Raw genomic sequence first — 26,035 nt, 5'->3', positions numbered from 1 at the left:
GCAAGCATACCGGGCTACATGACATGCCACAACGCAAAGATCACCCGCAGAGCTACTGCATGGGAAACAGATGAATACTAAACTGAACATTGCTGGATTGTTAAAGGTATGACCTGATACCCCAAACGAGGATGACGTGAGAAAAACAGTTGAACAGAACCAAGCAAAGTCTAAGGCTTTCACAGACAAGTGGCGGGGTGCTAAGGAACCAAAGTTTGAGTGTGATTCCTTTGTTAGAATATGAATTTTACACAAAGGGGACCATAAATTCACAGCTCCTCTTAAAATCATAGAGAAGAAGGGACCTTACACTTATCGACTTTCTGATGGGTGGGTATGGAATCCTTCTTATCTTGCACCTGCCGTATGCACCAAGAGGAGATTATGCCAACACCCAGTCTGCATTGGATGACTTCACCGTAATACCAACACAACAAGACATTGCATTGGAACCGGAGCTTGAGAGATGGCCTGTCAGACCCAGATGACCACCTCTCTGGACTAGAGACTATGTTATGTAGTATCTACAGTGTTTTCAGTGTAATATTTCTGCCAACAGTATTGTGTCTTGTTTCATATTTGTTCCTGAGGTTAGAACAATAATGTTTATTTTAATTGGGAGAGTTTCTCAGGAGAGGAGGGAATGTGGTGTTTAGATGTTACTTGTAATTATTAGAATTGGGAGCACTGGCGGTTGGGAGTCTGAAAGGACAGGAAACAGGAAGGAGGGGGGAGGAATTGAGAGGCTGGGAGAAAGCTACAGAGGGTGCAGCAGCAACTTGGTAAAGAGGTTTCCACTTTGAAAATAAAGCCCTGTTGAAGTTTGTTAGTACCTTGCCTGGTTGATACAACAGATATGTTCTCCTTTTATTTTCCTGATATGACTGAGCCATCACAACCTCCTCTTCTTGATAGTGGTTTCTAAGTGCAGCAGTCCTGCATGCTCCAGCATGTGTTTGTTATTTTGTCTTCCCACTTTACTTTCAGAATCTTACACAGGCATCTCATATGGAAGCCTGTTGGGCCTAGCATATATAGTCCATGTTTCTGAACCATAGAGCAGGGATGACAGGACACAAATCTCGTAGATTTGCATCTTCTCTTTAGTTGATAGTTTGCTGTTATTCCATACAAGGCTCTGTAATAGCCTGAAATTCATAGCTGCTTTTCTGTAGCCAGTTCAGCTGAAGGTCAAGATACCATGCTAATCATAGAACCCAAGTATCAAAAGCTCTCGATGCCGCCAAGAGATTTATCCTCCAGAGTGATGTCAGGTATTGGTTGTTCCAACCCTTGGTACATGATCATAGTCTTCTTGAAACTAATTGTCAACCTGAAGCTCTTGCATGATGCAGAAAATCTACCCAAGAGATTTTGCAGGGAAGATTCACTATGGGCCACCAAGGCCACATCATCCGCAGAGAGGAAATCTCTCAGAACCATCTCTTTCACCTTGATTTTTGCTCTAAACTTTACAGTGTCGAACAAGCCTCCACCTATTCTGATTTGAAAATAAATGCCATCACTACTGTCCTTAAATTAATGAAGAAGCAGGAACGAAAAGTAGATGTTAAAGAGCGCAGGGGCTAAGACACACCTCTGTTTCATCCTGTTGTGAATGTCAAAGACATTTGATTCTATGTTTTCATACACTTGATGTAAGGAATGAATGATGTTCTATAATTTGGGGGGACAACCCAGTTTCTTCAGAACAATAAAACACCTTGGCTGTTGAACATATCGAAACTTAACCACAAATATCATATCAACAGTGAAGCATCCTGAGCAAAAACCGCATTGACTTTCAGGATAGATTCTTTCACCTAGAAATTGAATCCTCAGGAAGATAATGCGAGTGACATCTTTTCCAATGATGTTCAACAGGGAGATACTGCTATTATTGTCACAATTGCTTCTATCCCTCTGGTTTTTGTATAATTTACAAACTGAACATCTTTGAAATCTTGCAGTACCACTTCCTCTTTCCAACAGAGTACTGTAATTTCATGGAGCCATCACGCAAAGCAGGATGACAGCAGCTCTTAAGAATAAGCTTGAAAACACTCTGAAAAAAGGAAACAGCAATGCAAAAGTATTTTTTAATCAGAAATTTAGGGCATTAGACTAAAGTGTGGCCTGATAACTTTAGAAGTCTTATTCTATTCTATTAGACAAGCTAATTTGTAAACTTCTAAAGAGACAAAGAATACAGACATTTCTGTGGTAATGGTGAAGCATGCAAAGTCTGGAAAAATACTGTGTATAGTTATAACAGAGATCATAATCTAACAATGAGTGGGTCAGTCTTTTATCTCGGTTAGGACCCAATCCTGTAACCTGTACATATGCCCAACTCCCACTAACAGAAATGGGTCTTGTGGGTATAGAACGACTAGCTAGTTAAGGCCCTTTGAGATTGTAACTTAAGGAAAACTGTAGCAGGTCTTCCAGTTTTGATCATTGTTATTTCCATTCTTGCCATAGTTTAGTTCCCTTTGTTATAAAGCTAATCACATTTCCACACATTCTGTCTCAGCAGTAATTAAGAATTAAGCAACAAAACCTAATACATCATCCATTGCTTTGGAATTCAGTATTCTGACAGCAAAGAAAGTTCACTGCAAAGGTACAATATTCATCAATCAGTTACATTCCTGAACAAATGGTATCATACCTGTGAAACAAAAACACACCAACAAATGGTGAAAGAGCTTCATTTCAAGTACAAAACTCTAATTTCTAATTAAAAAAGGAAACTCTCTGAAAAACCTCTGATACCTTTTCATACTGACAACAAATGGAAAAATGTGCCCAATACCTGCTATTTCTGTATTTAGGGATATCTTCTTCTTCTTTATTTATTTGTATTACTATAGCAACTAGGAGCCCACACCAAACATCAAGACCCCATTGTGCAAGGCGCTGTACAAACACAGAACAAAGACAGTCCCTGTCCCAAAGGCTTTACAATGTCAGAGGGATACAGTTCAATGTTCAAGGGAACAATGAGATGATATTGGTCAGCATAAGAGGCAGTGGTCGCAGCCCTGGGTGGATTTATTTAAATCAAAGCCCTTTAAATCATGGATTTTGGTAATGACTTACATCAGCAAGCAGAAAACTTAACATACATTTATTCTGATTTTTTCCCTTTTTTATTATTTTAGAAATTTTAGATACTGATTTATTTACTTGGGATTTGTGTCAAGTTCTGTTTGGATGGAAATTCAAAATCAACTAAAATGCACAAAACCAGCACTTTTTTTAAAATCAAAACACGTTTTGCATTTAAAATGAACTGATTTATTAAACAAAGGAAGTATTATCTATAGTTAGTTAATTGAACTGGTTATTTCTAGTCACTAGTTCTTCAGGATTTTAGAACTAGTAGATCTCATTCTCTCGCACCTAGTTTTTATTCATAGATTGGAAGACAAAAGCAGGATTTCTTGCTTCTTCAACTTACAATTGGTTTGTTAACTTTGAATGATCTTGTCATTGAACTAGGCAAATGAACTGTAATAAAAAAAAAAACCTCTGTACCTACAGAAGAGGCTACTACTGTCAAAAGCTGATTTAGCACTTCAACAAACCCTGATTCCAGAAGCTTAGCCAGTGACTTCCACCATTTCTGTGATTTGACTTTCTTTAAAACTTGGCAGCAAAAATGTACTACTTAATATTTTTTGTATTTAATTTAAATGATTTTAATAAATCATGTTGAGACCTAAACTTAGGTTATCAAATTAAAATGTAATTTTAAATAAAATTTATTTTAAAAAACCCTGTAATTAATTTAAATGAAAAATCCAATTTAAATAACCTCCCTCAATTTTCTTTATTTATGAAAAAAATCATCATGTTTTATCAACCCTGCTGCAGCTTAACAGTCATCAACTTTGTTTTAAGGAAGGCTTTGAAGGAAGGTAACGAAGTAGCTTTATGGATGTTAATGGAAAGTTCTTCCCAAGCATGAGGGGCAGCAAGGGAGAATGCACAGAGATGCTTGTTTGAAAACTTAACAGATTGGAGGTGACCACTGATAGCTCGAAAGTGAATGAAAGATAATAGAGGGGGCGGGGGATAGCCTGTGAAGGACCTTGAAAGTGATGAGAAGTAACTTATGTTTGGTATGATAGAGAATGAAGAGCCAGTGGAGTGATGCAAAGAGAGGGGGGACATGGTCAAAGTGATGGACTAGGAAAATGGCCTTTGCAGCAGTATTCTGAATGGATATGCATGGGGCAAGACTGCATTTCTGAGGGTAAGGGGAAAAAGATGTTACAATAATATAATCATAGAACTGGAAGGGCCCTTGACAAGTCATCTAGTCCAGTCCCCTGCACTCGTGGCAATAATCAAGATGTAAAATGATGAGAGTGTGGAGAGATAGGAAAAGCTTGCTAATATCTGCTAAGGTGCTGTGTGTGCTATATGTTTTGCATAGATCTGTGAGCAATTGTTAATGACCTGTTGAAGTGGTTTCACTAAATCACCACAATGCCATATTTTTTCTTGTTTGCTCTGTTGGCATTCATTGTGGCATTTAGTTTGTTGCTTCAGAGAAGTATGGAATATATAGTTGATGATGCTTGAATGACCCACTGGCAGAACATGAAAACTTGCCATAGGGTCCATAATATGCCAGACATTTATTACACCTGAATGTCAGTTTGCTTCATTATGTCTACTCAGAATTGAAGCTTCATGATGAACTCTATGGCCATTTTGATTTTCCTTCTGCACCCAAGAATAACCCTCCATGGCCAGCTCCCACTCCCTACAATCCTCCTATGGCTTCCTCCTGCACTGAGCAACTTGCCCTGTAGCTATTCCCTTCCCAAATATCTCTCTTCCTCTCCTAGTCCCCCTCCGTTAGCATGTACTAATGACTACCTGAAGCCCACTTTCTGCAGCCCCCATATATGGTTCAGCTTGCTCCTTGTCATGTTGCAAGCCACCAGCTCTCTCCTAGCTCCATAACCCATACAGAAAACTCTGCCCATCGACAGAGTTTGAGAAGAGGTGAAAAGAGGGAACCCCACGTTGGGATGCGGATACTGCAGCTCCTCAAGTCTGTGGCAGTAGGTGGAAGCACAGGGATCTGCCTGCTCTGCCTCAGACTTGGAGGGCTCTTCTATAGTTAACCCCTAACACACCTCTAATTTCCCTTCTGCATCTACTCCTGCTGCCTGCAATCTATATGTACTCAGAATGGGGTGGAGAGGATTCAGCCAGAAGAGGAGTCCCCAGTGGCCACAAGTGGTATTACATCTTGCAGTTAATCACCCACTGCTACGGCTAACAGCTGAGCCAAGACTGATTGCCCGTAATTACGAGCAGCCTCTGCTCATAGATCCTTTTAGTTGGGTCAGTCAGTGAGATGTGCCCCCAGGAGATAGTGAATCCAAGCGAGACACTGACAGAATTTATGGTGGGGGTAATTATATACTTGACTGAATATATTAATGTACAAATATTCTGCTTGTGTACACAATCATTCATAATAATTATACATGCACTCTAGGCATGTGATGCCACATGTATTCAGCCCTGCATGCCTTGAGCTGAGATATATACATCTCTTGAAAGCAGTCACAACAAACACATCACTGCACTTTTAACCATAGCGATGCAAATTTCACCACCAGTGTTATGAAATCAGATGATATGAGAAGAGAGCAGATATAGCACAAGGGTATGTTTCTAGCATTGGTCCGTTCAATAGTTTACAATGAAAGGTTTTTCCCCCTGACTTCCCAACACAGGAAAATGCCTCATTCTCCTTGACCTACTATTGTGGGGGAAAACTCAGTGAGGTTTCCCCTCCCTTTTGTCTTCTGCCAGAACTTTTTCTCTGAGAAGGGACAATCTAGCCCTTTGTTTTTCCAACATCTGGCAAATGGAGAGATCTGCCTCTGACTCCAATAGCATCCACAGACTGGGTAAGGTATTATGAATTATGTTTTTTTAATTATCCTATTTTTGCTCTGGTGCTGAAACTTTCAATAGGTGTTACAGTATGTTTACTAATGAAATGACTCATTTGAACCAGTGCTCTACAGATTTAATTCTGCAAAAAACATTTTTGATGTGCTTCAGAAGTCTGAATTACCCAGATCTCTCCTAATTGGTGAAAGAGAATGCTGAGTATGGATGGCAGATGTGTTCTTAATTAATATCCTACTGGGTTAATCAGCAGAACCTTGGGAGCTGCTATGAGACTTTTGATGTACTCAGAAAATCTTAGCCTTGATCTATGGACTTCTCTTTAAACTACACTCAACTGTTCTATTTGACTGTGTGATACTTGCAAATAGTAAACAGACTTTAGTCATGAGTTGTCTTTTTGTATAACCTAATTTCTGTGAAAAGAAAAGGAGTACTTGTGGCACCTTAGAGACTAACCAATTTATTTGAGCATGAGCTTTTGTGAGCTACAGCTCACTATGCATCCGATGAAGTGAGCTGTAGCTCATGAAAGCTCATGCTCAAATAAATTGGTTAGTCTCTAAGGTGCCACAAGTACTCCTTTTCTTTTTGCAAATACAGGCTAACATGGCTGTTACTCTGAAACCTAATTTCTGTGCTGTGCTTTGAATATTTCAGTTACACTTGTGTTCAAAATTCAGTCATTGTTACATGCAAATTGAGTTTCTTTACTCAACTTGTGACTGAGATATTTCTTACAGGTTTAAAAAAGTGCAGTGGCATATCTTCCAATTCGTAAGTAAATCAATCACACTGGAACCCCATGCTGTAATTTTTATTTGTTGTTTTAAAATATATGCTCTACTATAAGTGGGTTTGATACAGATAAATGTCATGGACTAACAGCACTAGCTAGAACCAAGTGTGCTCTCTGTACAAGCTTTCTGGCCCAGCTCTGGGGTTACTGCAAATTTGATTACAATGCTCCTGCATCCCAAGCGTCTCTTGAAGAAAGACTATTATTGTAACAGTATTTGTGATGACTTTGTGAAGTAGGAAAATCTCCACAAAGCTGAGAAAATGTGATAAGAAAGATTTTAAGTTAAGTCTCTGAAGGTGAAAAAACCTTATTTAACTCTTTGTTATCAGTCTCATATTCTTTTCTCCCCGATGTTTTCTGTATCAAATTTTCAAAATTCTGTCTTGAGAAATGAATGTGTGGCATCTCATTTAAAGCCACTGAGTTATTGAATTGCAGAATTTAAGGGTATGTCTATACTGGCAAGTTTCTGCGCAACAAGTTCTACCACTTTTATTAAAGTGCTGGAATTAAACCATTGTTGTGTGTCCACACTGTGCTCCTTGTGACGGTAGAGCGCATCCACATTAGCAGTTCTTGCAACGGCAAAGAAAGCAGTGCATCGTGGTAACTATCCCACTGTGCAACTAGCTGCAGGGTGCTTTGGGAGGGGTTTGCAATGCCTCATGGAGCCATTCCATGGGCATCCTACTACATTGCCAGTGGCTTTTCAACTGAAGAGAGGGGGGAACAGAGTGTGCGACAGGGAGAGTGTGTGTGTATGGACGGGGGAGGAGAGACAGTATGTTTTGGGGGACAGAGAGTGTGTCAGCATGCTGTCTTGTAAGTTCAGACAGTGGCAAGAAGCAACCAGTCCTGGGGGAGGGAAACCCTGACATCAGCCTCCACCTCCCTCCCCAGCTCTCTGCACAGCAATCTCTCTCTCTCCCTCCCATACACACACACACACTCCCACACACCTGCCTCTGTGTTCAACAGAATGAGCATTCCACATTAATGGCTTGCTTTGCGTCCTGGAGCAGATCAGTACAGCACGCAATGGCTGTCAGAAACAGAACTTTGAAAGGGGAGGGACACATGTCTCCAGGGCAGCTGAGTTCAAAACAATGAGCAGGGCGGCCACTTGAGGGATTAGGGACACTTTTGGAGGCCAATTGATTGCTTTTTGTGCTGTAATGTGTTTACACTGCCAATACAGCGCTGTACCCTCTGCGCTGAAAGGCTTATGACTCTTGTCCAGGTGGGTTTTTTTGCAATGCTTCAATTGTGGAGTTTCTGCGCACAAAGTGGCTTGGCCGTGTGTACACCTCGGGAGTTACACCGCAGAAAGCTGCTTTACTGCGCAGTAACTTGCCAGTGTAGACAAGGCCTAATTATGTCTAATCAAATCTTATTGTAGAATTTGGTTCTTTTGGTTCAGGGGGCATTTACCCCATGAATCAAACTCACAGTTCTAATTAGCATGTCTTCAGCAGTGAATTAGGCACAGGGGGATCTGCATTAGTTTGGGGTGAGGAAGAGGCGGAAGACAAAATCATCTCCTCCAGCTGCTCTACCCTATCTGCTCCCAGTTGGGGGTTTAAGCAGTGGATCTGTGTAATCATTGATCCACTATACACGTCTTCACCATAGCCCTAATGCAAAACGCTCCTCTGCAACAACATGGAAACAAATGTCCAGAGAGAATAACTCTGCAGGATACAGGGAGCAAAGATCTCCTGTGCCAACTCATTCATCCTGCCCTTCGTTCTTCTGGAGCAGAATCACATCAGTTCTGCTGCCTTTCAGATCTTCTTCTACTATGAAGTGGAAGCAGGACTTATTTCCCAATGAGTGAGAACCAGTAATAAATGTGTTATACTGATCAAAAGAGATTTTTTTGGAAGAACACACCACCTACAATAATAGGGAAGAAGGCTGGTTTTCTTTGGCCCACCTTGTTATTTTAAGCTGTTCTTTGCTCTTTTCCTCACAAGCTCACAGCCCACTAGCTGTTTACAATTATATCACAGATCCTGTGTCAGCCTTATGGCTTTCATTCTGTTGGAACTTGCTTGAAACCTCCTCCAAAACCCAATATTAATGGGTTATTTTTTTTAAGACAACTCTTAGCTCTCAACCATCTAACTCAATTTCCCTTACTTGAGAAAAATTACATCATCTTGGTGCAGAATCTTGAAGGCATTTAGGAGCCTCATAGGAGTTAGGCACCTAAATATCTTTGAGGATCTGGGCCCAAGTTTTTTAACATGGTAATAATTATGTAAGATCATGATCTTATTTATAATCCTTGTTCTCTCTGCTCCCTTTATCTGTTATTGGGGTCCTGTTGTTTCTAAACTTTGATTATAGTAAGCTTTTCAGGTGGGCCTGATTCTCATTTACATTAGGGCCACTTTACACCAATGTATTTACACTCTTTAAGGACAGTTCAAACTGCCTAAGAAACATAAAAGACATTTTGCGTAAATGAGAGGCCTCATGTCTTTTCTCAACTCTGTAAAGTGTCTAGCAAATTATGGGCCTGATCCTGCAAGGAGAGATGGCCTAGATCCATAAAGGGATTAGGTACCTAAAATGTTGATTTTAGGTGTTTAAGTCTCAGTTTTAGGTGCCACTGCAATTCACAAAACTCCCTTTTAACTTTTAGCCCAGTGGTGAGAGCACTCATTCAGGATGTGAGAGATCCAGATGCAGTTGAGGGGCAGAAAGAATTTGAACAGGGTTTTCCCTGTTCCCAGGAAGGCACCCTAACCACTGAGCTATGGGATATTCTGATATGGGGCTCCTTCAGTCTCTCCAGTTGAAGCTGTTCTACCTGGGATTAAATCCTTAAAGATACATTGAAGCAGGGGACTGGCCCTGAGTCTCCCACCTCTTAGGTGGGTGCCCGAACTCCCAGGCTATGGTCATTGTCACTCTCTTTGTCCCCCTTACTATTTAAGAACTTTGCCAAAGTGGAACAGCTTCAACAGGAGAGACTGAGCCCCTACAGCAGAATATTCTACAGCCCAGTGGTTAGGGCAATCTTCTGAGATGTGGGAGACCCCTTGTCAAATCCTTTCTTCCCCTCAAACCCCCATGCAGAGGGGAAATTAAACCCAGGTCTTCCACTGGGTTTAATCACTGGTCTAAAAGGTATAAGAGAATTGCTTTTTCCTCATCCTCCAGCATTTCTTGGTACCTGCCATTGGCTAGTTTAAGTGGTAACCCACTTGGCATGTTGGCTTTTGTGGATCCCATTCTATAGTTCCTTGCACTGTACAGTGAGTCTAAGCAGCTAATTTAGGCTTTGTGGATCTCAGTGCTGTTCAACATCCTGTAGCCTTTCCTTAAATTGAACTGAGATAGTAATCAATAGTTCCATGTTAAACACAGTATCCCTAGTGAGAGAGTCTGTCACCAGAGTTGCTACAGTTTTAAGATTAGCAGCGTGAGAGTCACCCTGGGGATTCTCTTAAATTGGGAGACTCTAGGAGTACACGAAGAACAAATACAGTGACCACAAACACAGTTACATGTAAGGAATCTTGACAGTATTATAAATTTCACTAAGCAGATAATTTAAGCTACAATCACAAACACATATATGAAACCCGAGAGAGTCCATGAAATAGCTAATGCTATATTCATACTCACGTATGCAAAGATATCATAGAGTCGGGTAGATTTCTCAATAGGTACTCATCGATAGATGGGGGGTGGGTCTTCCCAACTTGGTTCTTCCCAACTTGGGAAATGGGTCTTCCCACCCTTTTCATACCAGGGAATCTTTCTTATCCTGTGTTATGACCACGACTACCATGTTATGCATAGGCATGAGGGTCCCGAACTCCTTTTCCTTAATTCTACTTGCATACCCCATAAATTTTGTGGTACCTAATTTCTCATAGATTGTTGAATTAGTTTGCCTTATTCTCATCAGATCTATAAACATGTTTCCATGGTAACCTCTGGTGAGAGCAGAACTTTCCATGTTACAACCAAGTGTCTTGCATTCTAGATGGGTACATTGCAGCATATTTTCCCAGACATTACTTATTGGCACATTCTTTACAGTAATATTTTAACTTTACTGATACAGGGTTATTCTTGGGTCACCTTGTCATAAATATAAAGGGAAGGGTAAACCCCTTTAAAATCCCTCCTGGCCAGAGGAAAAATCCTCTCACCTGTAAATGGTTAAGAAGCTAAAGATAACCCCGCTGGCACCTGACCAAAATGACCAATGAGGAGACAAGATACTTTCAAAAGCTGGGAGGAGGGAGAGAAATAAAGGGTCTGGGTCTGTCTATATGCTGCTTTTGCTGGGGATAGACCAGGAGTGGAGTCTTAGAACTTTTAGTAAGTAATCTAGCTAGGTATGCGTTAGATTATGATTTCTTTAAATGGCTGAGAAAAGAATTGTGCTGAATAGAATGACTATTTCTGCCTGTGTGTCTTTTTTGTAACTTAAAGTTTTGCCTAGAGGGATTCTCTATGTTTTAAATCTAATTACCCTGTAAGGTATCTACCATCCTGATTTTACAGGGGTGATTCCTTTACTTCTATTTACTTCTATTTCTATTAAAAGTCTTCTTGTAAGAAAACTGAATGCTTTTTCATTGTTCTCAGATCCAAGGGTTTGGGTCTGTGGTCACCTATGCAAATTGGTGAGGATTTTTACCAAACCTTTCCCAGGAAGTGAGGTGCAAGGGTTGGGAGGATTTTGGGGGGAAAGACATGTCTAAACTGCGTTTCCCAGTAAACCCAGTTAGAGTTTGGTGGAGGCAGTGGTTATTCCAAGGACAAAGGATAAAATTAATTTGTACCTTGGGGAAGTTTTAACCTAAGCTGGTAAAAGTAAGCTTAGGAGGTTTTCATGCAGGTCCCCACATCTGTACCCTAGAGTTCAGAGTGGGGGAGGAACCTTGACACACCTATTTATGTCCACCCTCCTTTGGCCTGAGACCTACTATGGCTAAGCTGAAATCTCACAGGCCTCAGCCTCTAGGACTTCCATTATGGCCTTACCTTACTTATATAGCTAATACATACTCATCACTCCTAAATACTTGTCAATCTTATACGCCTATGATTCTATCCTACTTATATCTCTGCCTACAACTTTAAATATATTCATCACACATGAACTCATATGTTATTTCATATGTAATCAACCACATAGATAACACAATTAAATGATTAAAAGAAATAATTGGCAACAATGCCTAAAAGTTGAGCCTTGGAATGCCTAGTTACCTTGGGAAGGTGCAAAGTTTCTTCATCTCCCCTTACAGTCCTGGAATTGAGGGAGCTCATTACCATTTAGAGGCACTCATACTAGGCAGTACTCAAAAGATCAATCTCTCTCTAAATAAACAAACAATAATGTATCATTTTTGGGAGGGAAGATCCTACAATGCAGTAACTAATAAAGAAATAAAAGATGTTTTATAGCAATCAAGTAAACCAGACATATTTCCTCCAAATTGGGGTGAGAAGATGTAACAATCTTGCATAAGATTTTAATTAATGTCCATGTAACTAAAAATGTATTTAATTCATAATAACACTATGAGAAAACATATTGACGTCTAATTATGGATCATAGAATTTGCTGCAGTGAAAGTGTGGTGCATCTGTTCAGTGAAACATAATCATGGAGAATGCTAAATGGCAAAATATAATGAAAATTTGAACTGATACATAAATGAGGCCATTAAACACATCGCAGTGTGAGACAAAAAACAGTTTGGATATTCAAGCAAAGAGCTCATAGATAGGGTACTGTAGATGGTAATAGAAAGTAATATTGTCTAGTAAGAGGTTTTTGGTTATTGTTTTCTTGTGAATAGCAGGATTTCAGCTGTTGGAGGTTCTTAATGGAGAATACTCTCTGGAAGTTAACATGAAAATTTTCAATACTTAGCTGACAATCAGAGAAATAACTTCCGTGGCTACTCACAATAAATGTTTCATTTTTTGCAGCTAGCATTTTAGTTATTGTGCTTAATTCTTCTCTTACAGTACAGCAGTTTTACACTGGCATAATGGAATTAACTTCATTGGAGATATTCCTGATTTACACTGTAAAAAGAGAATTGGAAACATTACATTTTAAGCAAAAAGTGTCTGGCTTCTTTGATTAGTAATCTTTATAGTCTAAAAATAAACTGAGCAAAATACTGGAAAATGTACAGTAGGGAACAATCCTGCATTGGCATGGAGATAGAAAAGATCATTTACTCCCACCCATTCTCCCTCTCACTTCTATGATTCTACTGCGCACCTTGTGTCCCTCATACTGTAAAAAGACAGACTCCTACACGTTAAGCAAAGGTCACTACAGAAGTACAAAAATTGTTACAGCCTGGTTTTGTAAACATAAAGTCTTAAAGTAGTATCAAAGATATATAGGCCTGTTGAATGAAGTGTTATTTTTATATAGTCACATTTCAGAACAGACAACCTAAGTTATTCATCCATTTGTCATGACTGTGGAAGTGGCCAGTTAAATTCATAGCCCTTAAATAGGCTATTTTATATTGTAATATACAACAAGAAGATGACTAATTAATAAATGTGGTAACTTACACCTTAACAAACATGGTTGCAATCTTAGAAGTTGGAAGCTTGTGGTTACTTAAGAGTTGTATTTACTAAAACAAGGCGCAATAGACCTTCAGTAAGCTGTATAGGGGTGTGAAGAATATTTTTGCTTTGACCTTATTGAAATGAAGTCCTTCAATAACTTTGTCACTAATTTTGATGGATTTGATACAGTCCTATGAAATGTTTCAGTTGTGTAGAATCAGCATTATCTGATGAAAAACTGTCCCATCAGAATCTTTTAAACCAGCTCTAATGGAGAGCACAGGAGGGATAGTCTCCATTTCAGTTTCAATGCCCAATGTCCACAATAGCTTCCACTAACCAGGAGGAGAAATTGCAATCAAAGCTCTGCTCATAGCAAAATTCCTACACTAAAGCATCTTTAGTTTCTCTGTGGGGATGTCATATATGCACTCCAGTTGCCATATAGGAGCTGTGCGCAGATGGAATCTGCAGACAATTTATCTAGCAAACTCTTGCAGGCCTTTACTAAATATATGTGATTTTCTCTTTACTGATACTAATATGGCTTCTTGTCAACTCCATGCTACAAAATGGAGAGATGCTAGGGATCCTCAATGAAATGGCTGTAAGAAAATAACACGGGCAAAACAACATATGTCCCCCTAATTTTTTTCTTGGAAATAGCAGGATTGTTTTTGCTGAATAGTGGTTGAATTTTTCAGAAAGAGGCAGACATCTAGCATGGTTCAGCCTGAATGGTTAACATTTGGCAAAGTTATAAGCAACTGATCAAAATGTCTTATAACAGAAGGGGTCAGATGGGAAGGGTAAACACCTTTAAAATCCCTCTGGGCCAGAGGAAAAGCCCTTTCACCTGTAAAGGGTTAAGAAGCTAGGATAACCTCGCTGGTACCTGACCAAAATGACCAATGAGGAGACAGGATACTTTCAAAGCTGGAGGGGGAGAAACAAAGGTTCTCTCTGTCTGTGTGTTGCTTTTGCTAGGAACAAAAAAGGAAGAGAGTCTTAGAACTTAGTAAGTAATATAGCTAGATATGCGTTAGATTCTGTTTTGTTTAAATGGCTGATAAAATAAGCTGTGCTGAATGGAATATATATTCCTGGTTTTGTGTCTTTTTGTAACTTAAGGTTTTGCCTAGAGGGATTTTCTGTGTTTTGAATCTGATTACCCTGTAAGGTATTTACCATCCTGATTTTACAGAGGTGATTCTTTTACTTTTTCTTCAATTAAAATTCTTCTTTTAAGAACCTGATTGCTTTTTCATTGTTCTTAAGATCCAAGGGTTTGGGTCTGTGTTCACCTATGCAAATTGGTGAGGATTTTTCCTTGTGCTACATTGATCTTCATCATCCGGACCCATGGAAAAGAAGCCCTTGAGGAATTCCACCATGATTTCAACAATTTCCATCCCACCATCAACCTCAGCCTGGTCCAGTCCACACAAGAGATCCACTTCCTGGACACTACGGTGCTAATAAGCGATGGTCACATAAAAACCACCCTACACCGGAAACCTACTGACCGCTATTCCTATCTACATGCCTCCAGCTTTCATCCAGACCACACCACACGATCCATTGTCTACAGCCAAGCTCTACGATACAACCACATTTGTTCCAACCCCTCAGACAGAGAAAAACACCTACAATATCTCTATCAAGCATTCTTACAACTACAATACCCACCTGCTGAAGTGAAGAAACAGATTGACAGAGCCAGAAGAGTACCCAGAAGTCACCTACTACAGGACAGGCCCAACAAAGAAAATAACAGAACGCCACTAGCCATCACCTTCAGCCCCCAACTAAAACCTCTCCAACATATCATCAAGGATCTACAACCTACCCTGAAGGACGACCCATCACTCTCCCAGATCTTGGGAGACAGGCCAGTCCTTGCTTACAGACAGCCCCCCAACCTGAAGCAAATACTCACCAGCAACCACACGCCACACAACAGAACTACTAACCCAGGAACCTATCCTTGCAACAAAGCCCATTGCCAACTGTGTTCACATATCTATTCAGGGGGCACCATCATAGGGCCTAATTACATCAGCCACACTGTCAGAGGCTTGTTCATCTGCGCATCTACCAATGTGATATATGCCATCATGTGCCAGCAATGCCCCTCTGCCATGTACATTGGTCAAACTGGACAATCTCTGTGTAAAAGAATAAATGGACACAAATCAGATGTCAAGAATTATAACATTCAAAAACCAGTGGGAGAACATTTCAATCTCTCTGATCACTCGATTACAGGCCTAAAAGTTGCAATTCTTCAACAAAAAAACTTCAAAAACAGACTCCAACGAGAGACTGCTGAATTGGAATTAATTTGCAAACTGGATACAATTAACTTAGGCTTGAATAGAGACTGGGAGTGGATGGGTCATTACACAAGTAAGAAAGTAAAACTATTTCCCCATGTTTATTTCCCCCCCTCTACCTCCCACTGTTCCTCAGATGTTCTTGTCAACTGCTGGAAATGGCCCACCTTGATTATCACTACAAAAGGTTTCACACACCCCCCCCCGATCTCCTGCTGGTAATAGCTCACCTTAAGTGATCAGTCTCATTACAGTGTGTATGGTAACATCCATTGTTTCATGTTCTCTATGTATATAAATCTCCTCACTGTATTCTCCACTGCATGCATCCGATGGAGTGAGCTGTAGCTCACAAAAGCTTATGCTCAAATAAATTTGTTAGTCTGTAAGGTGCCACAAGTACTCCTGTTCTCATAACTGTAGGTGTTGCTACCAATGCCACCTTTGACATTTTGCCACCCTGTCAGTGAACGGAATAACAAATTATGTCAACTACTCCTTTTTTTGTGTTGCAAAGGTAATCAGCAGATTATGATTTTCATTTCTTTCAAAAACAGACTTGCTGATGTCAGAACTCGTGTTCAGTCATAATTCTTTTATTTTCTCTGCAAAGCCTCTGATATTTACTTGAGTTCCTGGACAGCATCATGCATGAAATTCTTTAAAAATGACTCAGAGCAAACTTCTAGACTTCTATCTCATGAAATACCTTTTTGACTCTGTAAGAATGCTTACATAGTATCTCCATCTTATATTAAGGGTTTAGAGCAGAGATTACTCACAGTTCTCTAAAATTTTGCTAATCTTCCTGATCTTTTGCTCCCAATGTAGGAATTTTTCCAGTTATTGCATATTCATGGATGAGATGCAGTAAGGTGATTCCAGAAAAGATTAATTATGGTTGACACTGCAGATTTCAGCAACACTATATCTCATTCTTGGATCTGTCTGAGGTGTGGCCATAGACCACCTTTAACTCTTGACAATCCTGGGATTTGCCTTGAGCTGGATCAGTTTTCTGGTATAATTTAGTGCAGCTTCATGGCTGTTCTAATTTGTGCCTGGCAGCCAATGGCCATAAGTGACCATTCCCTCAGTTAGGTTCCACCAGAGCTCAGCACTATGCAAGCCACACCTCTTCCACTATCTTTACAAATACTCCCCTCCTGCTTCTCTACACCCAGCTCCTAAGCTCTTTCCCCTGCACCCAGCCCCATGGTCTCCTGACTCCTCCCAGTGCTCTTCTCCCCCCATTGCTCCACACACAAGCCCTGAGCTTTTACCCAGAGATACAGTTAGGCTGAAGAGCACCATCCCCACAAGGGGCTAGGTGGTATTAGGAGCCCCACATCCCATGTTCCTTCTCTGTTTTTGCTTCCCCATAACGTACCAAAATCCCAGATACAATCTTTACACCCTCCTGGACAAGGGGGGGTTCCCACTACCCCCTGCTCTGCTTCTCCCTTGGGCTTGGGAGTACCTGATGCCCATAGGAACTGGGGGGACTGCAAAGGTGAGGAGGTCAAGTTGGCACATGAGGTCACAATGCCATTTAAATTTGGCCTGAAAGTCTCTCCTTTCTGATGGAGGGGTCACCAGGCCAAATCTGAGTGATTGGTGTTGCAACCTGGTGCAGGGGTCACAATGCCACTCAAATTTGGCCTGACTGCCCCTCCATCATGACAGAGGGGCTGACATGCCAAAGTTGTAGCTCTAGTCAGGGGGGTAAGGGAAGGAGTTGAGCAGGGAGCTAGGCCCTCCCAGGTTCCTTTCCCTTGTTGCATCTCTGGTTTACAATAGTGTGATTAGTTTATCAGTTCATAAGGAAATTTGGGAACTCTTACAAATTATGTTTTAGTCAAACAAATTATTAGGCTCAATACCAGGGTAACTGAGTGAAATTTAAGGCCCATGATATACAGGAGGTCAGACAATGTAATCTAATGGTCCCTTCTGGTCTCAAGAAACTTTGAGCGAGAACATAAGAGTAAATGATAAGTTTATAATATTATGTATTAATAACTGAAACATCCACATTTTAAAATCACTTTTCTTTAGCCAACTTGGCACTCCCTTTGATTGCCATCATGTTTATGGATCCAAGTTTGACTAGCTTGAAAATGTTTATGAAAAATGAATTTTATGCTCACACACTGCAGTACTCAAAGAAAGTTAATTTAAAGATCAACCTTCTGAGTTTCTGCCTGAAAACTGATGGGAGAGTTACGCTTATTCAAAAACCAATATTATGTGACTTATGTGGCCAATCACAACTGATCAACAAAGCTTGAATAGCAAGCCATTTTGTAGTGAAATATGCAAAACAAATTGAAAAATGAAGAATTAAAGAGAACCTCAATGTGACCGTGAACATTTTTTGAACAGAACCCACAGAGGTAATCATTGCATAAAATGTTTATTAAGAATAAGAATAAAATGTTTATTAAGAATAGCTTGGTCAGTTCTATTTACTGTTCCAATTATTTTTTACCTAAAATTGGATGCACAGCCACTGCATAATACAAATATCCCCAATTACATTACTAGGTAAATTATAGTTTTTAGAAGAAGAAGGATCAGATTTGATTGAACTGGCTATTGTACCATCACTTTCTATCAGTTCAACAAGACAGTGATTGGATTGTCATCAAGTCCAAACAAGCCATTCTGATGAACATTCAGGCTAGCCAAATTACTCATAGTTGTGCTTTCATTAGAAGAAAACAGATACTTTATGTTTCTCATCTTTAATATGGTGAATAAGTTCCTTTCTCTTTTTTAAAGTCTTGACAGCATCTTTATCAATTGTGCAGGTTTGGACAATCTATCAATTGTCCCAATGAAATTCCACTTACAAGAAAATATAAGCTGAATGATCAGTAAAAGATCTGTTTGTACTAACCAGTGTGCAGTTTGAACTATCCTACATATTGTCTCAAAACGATCTGGAAATATAGCAATAACTATCTCCAACAACCTACTTTCTTGCCTTTTTCTCTGTTTTCCTGTCAGCTGTATTTATTTTTCACTATGTCCATTGGCACCACTGGATGCAATCCGCTCCCCACCTTTATCAAATTACAGAACAAATCAACAAAAAGGCTCCCCTCTCTAGCCACACAGAACCCAATTTACTCAAGAAACCTCTCAAGGAAAAGCCTGAGGCCCAAACCCACAGAGGTTGTTAGGTACTTAAATCTCAGTTTTAGACACCACTGTGATCGTCAAAATCCCTGCTTGGCTGCTCTCTAACCCTCTAGATACCTAAACTCACTTGACATCTAAATTTTTTTTGTAAAAGTCACTTAAGTGCCTAAGTTTCTGCCTCTGGGCCCACACTGCTGCTTCAGACAGGAGTCCAGACATCTATCTTCTGCCTAAGCCCCAATATGATCCATGAACCAGAAGGAGATAGGCATTACTCCACCTCATTCACCTGCAGGTCCTAATCCAATAGGGATGCTCAGAAGCAACCTACCAGAGGAGACCCCATTCAAAATCTGGCAGTAGGAGAAAGTGCCCACCTTACAACTTTTAGCTCAGTAGTTAGGGTACTCACTTGGGATGTGGGAGACCCAGGTTCAATTCCACATCTGCTGATGGGGAGAAACTGATTGAACAGGGGTCTCCTACCTCTCAGGAGAGTGCTCTGACTACTGAGCTATGGGCTATTCTGATGTGGGGCTCCATCATCATCTCCTGTTGAAGATAAATAATTAAATAGTCAGGGCAACAAAGGGACTGGATCTTGGGTCTCTCACCTCCCAGGTGGGCTCCCCTAAATGTCAGAGTAGAGAGTCATTCTTACTCTCTCTTTCTAGCCCAATTTGTATATAATATTTATCCAAAATGGAATAGTTTCAACAGGAGAGTGAGACCCCCATGTCTGCATATCCCACTGCACAGTGTTTAGAACACTCTCTTGACAGGATCTGAACAGTGGTCTTGGGCAGATGTGGGAATTGAACTCTGGTCTCCCACATCTCAGGTGAGTGTCCTAACAGTGGGCTAAAAGTTATTAGATGGGCAGCTTTTCCTCCAGCCATTGTGTGGAGTGAGACAGACACCTAACTCCTTCAAATACAAAATATCTTATGTAGCTAACCTGCCTGATTCCAGGAGAGGGGTTCCCAATTGTGGATCACAAGTAGAGATAGGTATCTCCTTGCAGCCTGGGTTTAGCAGCCAAACTGTAAGAGAAGGGTGGGGCTTAGGACACCCCCCTCTCATCAGCATTTCCAGTTGACTAGCTTAGGCAGCTCCCTGCCTAGTATGTTGGGTTTTGTGGATGTCATTCTCTGGCATCTCTCTCCCCATGCATCCTGCAAGAAGCCTAGGCACCTAACTCTGGCTTTATTGGTTGCAATGATGTTCCAGTGATTTTCTAGCTACTTAAAAGTTAGGCACTGCTACTGCTGAGCATTGCAACACCTAAGTCCCTTTGTGGATCTGAGTAAACAGAAACCACAAGCCTTGCATCTTGCCCTGAACAAAGAAACCTCAAACGCTCAGGCTTTGATGAGCTAATTGGAGAATGGAATTTCAGAGTAGAGGGTCCTCCACTGAAAGCACACTGACCTTGTCCGAAGTGTTGAAATCTGGGACCTGTTAGCAGGAGTATCCCTGCTGATCAGAACTGTCGAAAGAGCACATAAAAAAGAGCAGTGGTAAAATCCTGACCTTATTGAAATACATAGCAAAACCTATCTGGTTCGGTGGAGTCAGGATTTCACCCCATGTCTCAAGATCCCGCTCCTGCAATCTAATCCACAGAGGCAGATGCCCAAGTCTATGCAGAGCCCCATTGATTACAGCATGACTTAGTGCAGGTGTCCTTGATTGCAGGATGATGGTCAATGGTAGCTAGGGACCAAGTGATACAGGGCTTAGAAAATAAAGTCCCCACAAGAAAGGAACAAAAGGTGAAACTAATTGAAGTTTGAATTTTCTTACCAGTGTAGCATGCTTAGGCAGCTCTAAGGCTAAGGCCATTCTATCCTGAGCTGCTTATTTCATATAGAAAATGTCATAAATCAGACAAAAATAGAAAATACCTTTAAAAAACATTAAAATATTATACCATAAATAAACCTCTCTGCTAGAGGGAAAAAAGGCCGCTGGGAAATACCCCTCTGGACAAAATCCCTGCAAGGAAAAATGCTGCTGGGGCCTGTCTTTCTAGTTAAAACCTCCACAAAGGACTGTACCTCTTGGGAAATTGCTTTTAAGCAAAAATCCTGACTAGCTCTACCTATAAAAGATTCCCAAAGTGAGTCTTTTATAACTGCAAACAGTCCTTGTGTGAATGAAGCCCTCTTATTACACCTTTCCAGTCAGTGCCAATAAGATCCCTTATAAAAGAATACCCAGCTACTACTCTCCCCTACACCCTGCGCTAATCACTCTGCTATGCACCTTTCATTACAAACTGGGACATGGGTGTATCTTTCTAAAAGCTCTTTCACTCCACTGAAAGCCTACTTCCTACTGAAAGTAGGCCTATTCTCAGCAAAAGTTGGCTTTCCTATACATAAGTAGCAGGTTGAAATTTAAGCTAGTCACACATTTAAAAAAAAAAGAGAGGCTTTTTCAGTGGAAGTCATGGAAACACAAAGTTTGAAGGGTGAAAAAGTATTCACGGTGAAACAGCAAAAATTGTGTGAAATTTTTAGAAAAAACTGTCACCACCCTGACTTGCACCCAGAAACAAATTGTTAGCTAGTGCTCTCTATCGAGCTCAGGTATAAAATGCAGTACTAAATAAGCTGGCAGGAACATTCTGTATTAACTAATCTTTTCTCTTCTCAAGTAGTAGCCATTGTAGAATTCTTAGCTGTTAGCCTGTCTGATGGTCACAGTTCCATAGCTAACTTGCTTCAGAGAATGAAGATTACAATTTATCTGAGTGCAGATGGATTAAAGTGTTCTTGGCTACTACTGCTTCCCTGGGAATCCAGAAGCAGATTCGCAGCTAAGAAGAGGCCTTAGATACCATGCTCATGAGAGTGTTATAAGGGGATGAATGGTCAGGTTATGAACCTCAGTAGAAGCAGCAGATTCTGTATCACCTCTGTCATTTCCTCTAGATGCTTCCTTCTCTATCTGCTTGCATCATTTGTGTCTTGCATGGAGTGAGCTTTAGCCAAACAGCTCTTTGAAAGTATCAAAAAAAGTTTGTAGGTATTATTATTATTATTATTATTATTTTTATTAACACTATTAATATTGCCCAAAACATGTGTTAGAAAAAACACAGAAATCAAATGTGAAAACGCATTACTGAAACAAACTGATTTTTTTAACTAATGCAGAAAATGTAGGTACAGGAGGGAAAAAATGAAGTAATGTCTATTAAAACCTTGAGAGCTCATCAAAGCCTGTCTCTGTGATGTTAGAGGGCTGAAACAGAGAGTATGACCGTATGATATTCACTCTTTGTACCACAAGATTTCTTCACTGTCCCAATTTCGCTCTGCAGCTCAAACCAAATTAGGTTATTCTGGTCCACTTAAAATTACCTTGGCTTTTTAATATGGACATGGGAAATGGGTTCACAACTTGTGGACCAAGTTAATTGAGGTTATGTAGATAGCTTTCCTTTTATTGCTCCTGGCATCCTAATGTATTTAAGGACTACAGACTTATTTGTCTTATAGTAGATTCAAGTCTTGGATTATCAACAATTATGTTACCATCTGACCTTGCTTTCAAGTTGACATATGCAACATACTGAACTATGATTCCTTGGGACATTTAAAGCTTATTTATTTTCTTCTACCTGACACATGGAATTTCAAATCTCATAAGACAAAATAGAGCAAAATATAATTAGAAAATAACAATATCAGCAAAGTTCTATCTCATCCATTTGTTAATTCTAATTGTGAGAATGCAAAGGCATATGTTGGCATTTGGCAATATTCAAGAAGCTCATTTCTTGGAAGTACCCAAATCATCCCAGGAAAGATTGGAATGGATGAACATATGCATAATTCTGTAGCAATGAAGCTTACAAAAACAGCATTCATTAATTATGTAATTTCTCTAAGAGGCATCTCTTCAGATTCCTTGTAGATATCTCTGATGTATAATGAATGACTGCATTAAATGTCATACTGTCTGTCTCTGTGCTTTGACATCCATGAACAACTGAGCACACCAGTTGCACTGCATCATTTGGTTTGGACATTCTTCTTTTCAGCACAGAGTGCTGGCTCAAGCTGACCCTAAAATCTGCAGGCATATAGGAAAACATAGACATTGAAACAGCAAGGAAAGTGACCATTGCCAGAAACAACTAGAACGTTATCAGATTCCATTTTTAAGTGGATATGCTTCAACGAGCTAGAATATTGAGATTAGAAAGGGATATATATTACCTCATAAAACAAGATAAAAGAATTAAGGATTATTTGGTTCCCTCAGTACTTACTTTTAATGACTTCCACAGAGACATTAAAAGAACAACAAGAAAAAAAACCTGGATCATAATCAACACAGATGAAAAGATGAACCACAATTTGACATTAGAAGAAATACAAATGTTGGCAATTTGGTAGTACTTAGTGATTTGAAAATGGAAAAGAAAGAGCCGTTGCTATCCTGACCAGTACTAGTAATTCTTCTGTGTCAGAATTCTTCCTGTCAGGCAACATGATCAAAGGGACTGATTTTGTTATCTCTTCACTGGCAAATCAGAAACTAAAGAAAGAATATCTTGTGGAATTGTACATCATGAATATGATTAAGGGAAAGATCAATGAAAAGAATCCAATTGACTCCATCAGGCTTTGGATCAGGCCCTCAAAAGCCATCTAGTCTCAGTGGCACATGGAAAACAATAAGACCATTAAGGACCACAATTTGCTGAAGGCAGAAGTGCCATGAGGCAGATGGCAGCACTCCCAATGCTAGACATTTCAAGGATAAAAATCACTCTAGTGTGAGAGTAGTAGGCTTGGAGAAAATATAAAACCAAGAGAAGACACAGTAGACCAAAATGATTGAAAAGAAGGGAAACTTTCTTGAATTATCATTTACAACCTTTACTCCCAAGGGATTTACACAAAAATATTGATTATTTGCCCTTTCTAGGTACAATGTTTATGGATGATCATAAATTAAAATTGGAGATTACTTTTAAGAAACTCTTCTTGACTATGATTTGTTTACACTTGTATATTCCTAAATTCAAATTAATTTGTAAATACTAACACTATCGATTAGTAGATATAGTAGCTTAACACATCTGTAAATGGTATAGCGCACACCTGTAATGGATTGAACCATGTGAGCAGCAAGGCAATTAAAGTCATAGAAGAGACATTACATATCCAGTATGTAAAACTGAATTTATATACACCCTAATGTATATTATCTGTGTAAATTAGTTTGCACGAGAACAATGTTTTAGGGGCAATTTTTCCTGCATGGCGACCTTCTCCAATGACATTCAGCTGCACAGGAAAGTGGATAGGATTTGGGGCTTGCATGCCATTTTTGGGTACCACAGAGCTCGGAAGGCAGGGATATGAAAGGTTACATGCTAGCACTGTACTCGCCTTCAAGGCTCTTCACGACTCTGCCCTTCTGTGCTTATCCAGTCTTGTCTCTTATTGCATCACTCTTGGCCAATGATACCAGCCTTTGCTACTTCTTTCTTCACTTCTCCCATAAGAATCTCTATCACCATGGAGTACTCTCCCTGAACTCCAGTATCTTCATTCCCTTCAAATCGCACTTCAAGACCCATTTCTGCTGTGACACCGACAAGAAATCAGCCAACGATCAATAACTAGGTCAGAGGTAAAACAAACAAACAATCCTTTAAAATAAAAAATTAATCAAAAATATTTGGACCTATCACATGGTGCCAACCTCTAATGCCCAGTGAAGATACTGGGAGTCCTTCCATTAACATCACTGAACATTAGATCGAGCCCAAACTGTATACAGTTATTATTACCTTACCCTTGTTGTCTTCTCTCTTTCCTCCATCCTAATATTTGTAACACTCATTTGTCCCATTTCTTCTTTAATTAGATTATAAACTTTTTGTCTAGGTGTCAAGCAGCCACGGTGTATCCTGGTTGGAAGGCCTCCTTTCCCTCAGGCCTGTCTCTGGAGGCACTGGGCTGGGTCAAGACACTGAGTCACAGGATATGTTAGAGTATATGCATCTGAAAAAGCTACAAAACCAGCGCTATGATCAGTCAAAGCATTACTAGGTGGAGTAAAGCTCAGATATCAGCAGGGGTTGTACATAATACATTTATTTAGATGCCAGCTTGGCAGAGTCTGTAGATTCCAAAGGACTTAAACAATCTATCTGTGAAAAGAGATGTGACTAGGGAAATCAGTTTAATTAAAGATTTATTTGACAAGCAAGGAAAATGTTTAGATTTTGAACAAGCAAAAAAATAAATGGCAATTTCCAAATACTTGCTATTACCAGTAAATTCAAGGATCTACAAGGTATCTTTTATAAAATATATCTTGAGAGACAGTTAGAAAATGGTGATCAGTCACTCAAATAATTCTTCGTCCCAATAGAGCCTCAAAAATGTTGTCATGAATCAATCAACTCTTTCCCAACTTTCTCATCCAGACGATGTCTAAAATATAAGAAAATTTGGTTATAGACCTTACCTTAGACTGGAATGACACTAATTGGAGCTCATTATGGTCTAATATAAATGCTAATCTTATAAATATTAAAGACAGAAAAATCTATCTTAATGTATTACATAGAACTTATATTACTCTCAAAAAGTCAGCTTCATATCAACACAATGGAAACTTCAGTTGCCAAAGATGTAGGAGAATTTTAAGTGTAAGTTGGCAATACCTGTAATTGAAAACCTTTTGGTCAGACACAAAAAGAACTTGCCATTGCAATGCTATGGAAAGCACAAATCCACATGACTAGAAGAGAAGCAGTAAATTAGGGTAATACATCTTGACAAAGCTTGCTGTGTCACATGAGGACTACTGTCTGAAACTGAAATAATATGGTTCCCATTCCTGAACCACATCAGAAATGACTCTAATTACTTGGAATTACAGCGGTCTACATCCTTAAATATAGAACCAAATAAGCTATTTTTGAATCTTACTGACGTGTTATTGCAAAATACTTCCAAGGTATGGGGTAGCACGTTATAAGGTAACATAAAATAAAAAAGAGAAAAAATTTAAAAGAATATTTAGCTAGAATAGTTTTGTATCAAATCACTATTAGCTGAGCTCTACATTGCAAACAAATAAAAACACAATGTGATCTGTGTGTATTTTAGATTCTACCCAAGCATCTCAGCTTTGTGTTATTTAGCCAAAAAAGAGATGTTTCTGGGTCAAGATCTTCAGGATTAGT

This window comes from Lepidochelys kempii, chromosome 5 (assembly GCF_965140265.1).
Source record: "Lepidochelys kempii isolate rLepKem1 chromosome 5, rLepKem1.hap2, whole genome shotgun sequence".
NCBI classification, from domain to species: Eukaryota; Metazoa; Chordata; order Testudines; family Cheloniidae; genus Lepidochelys; species Lepidochelys kempii.
The sequence above is the reverse complement of the archived record's forward strand: the minus strand, read 5'-3'. Positions refer to the sequence as shown.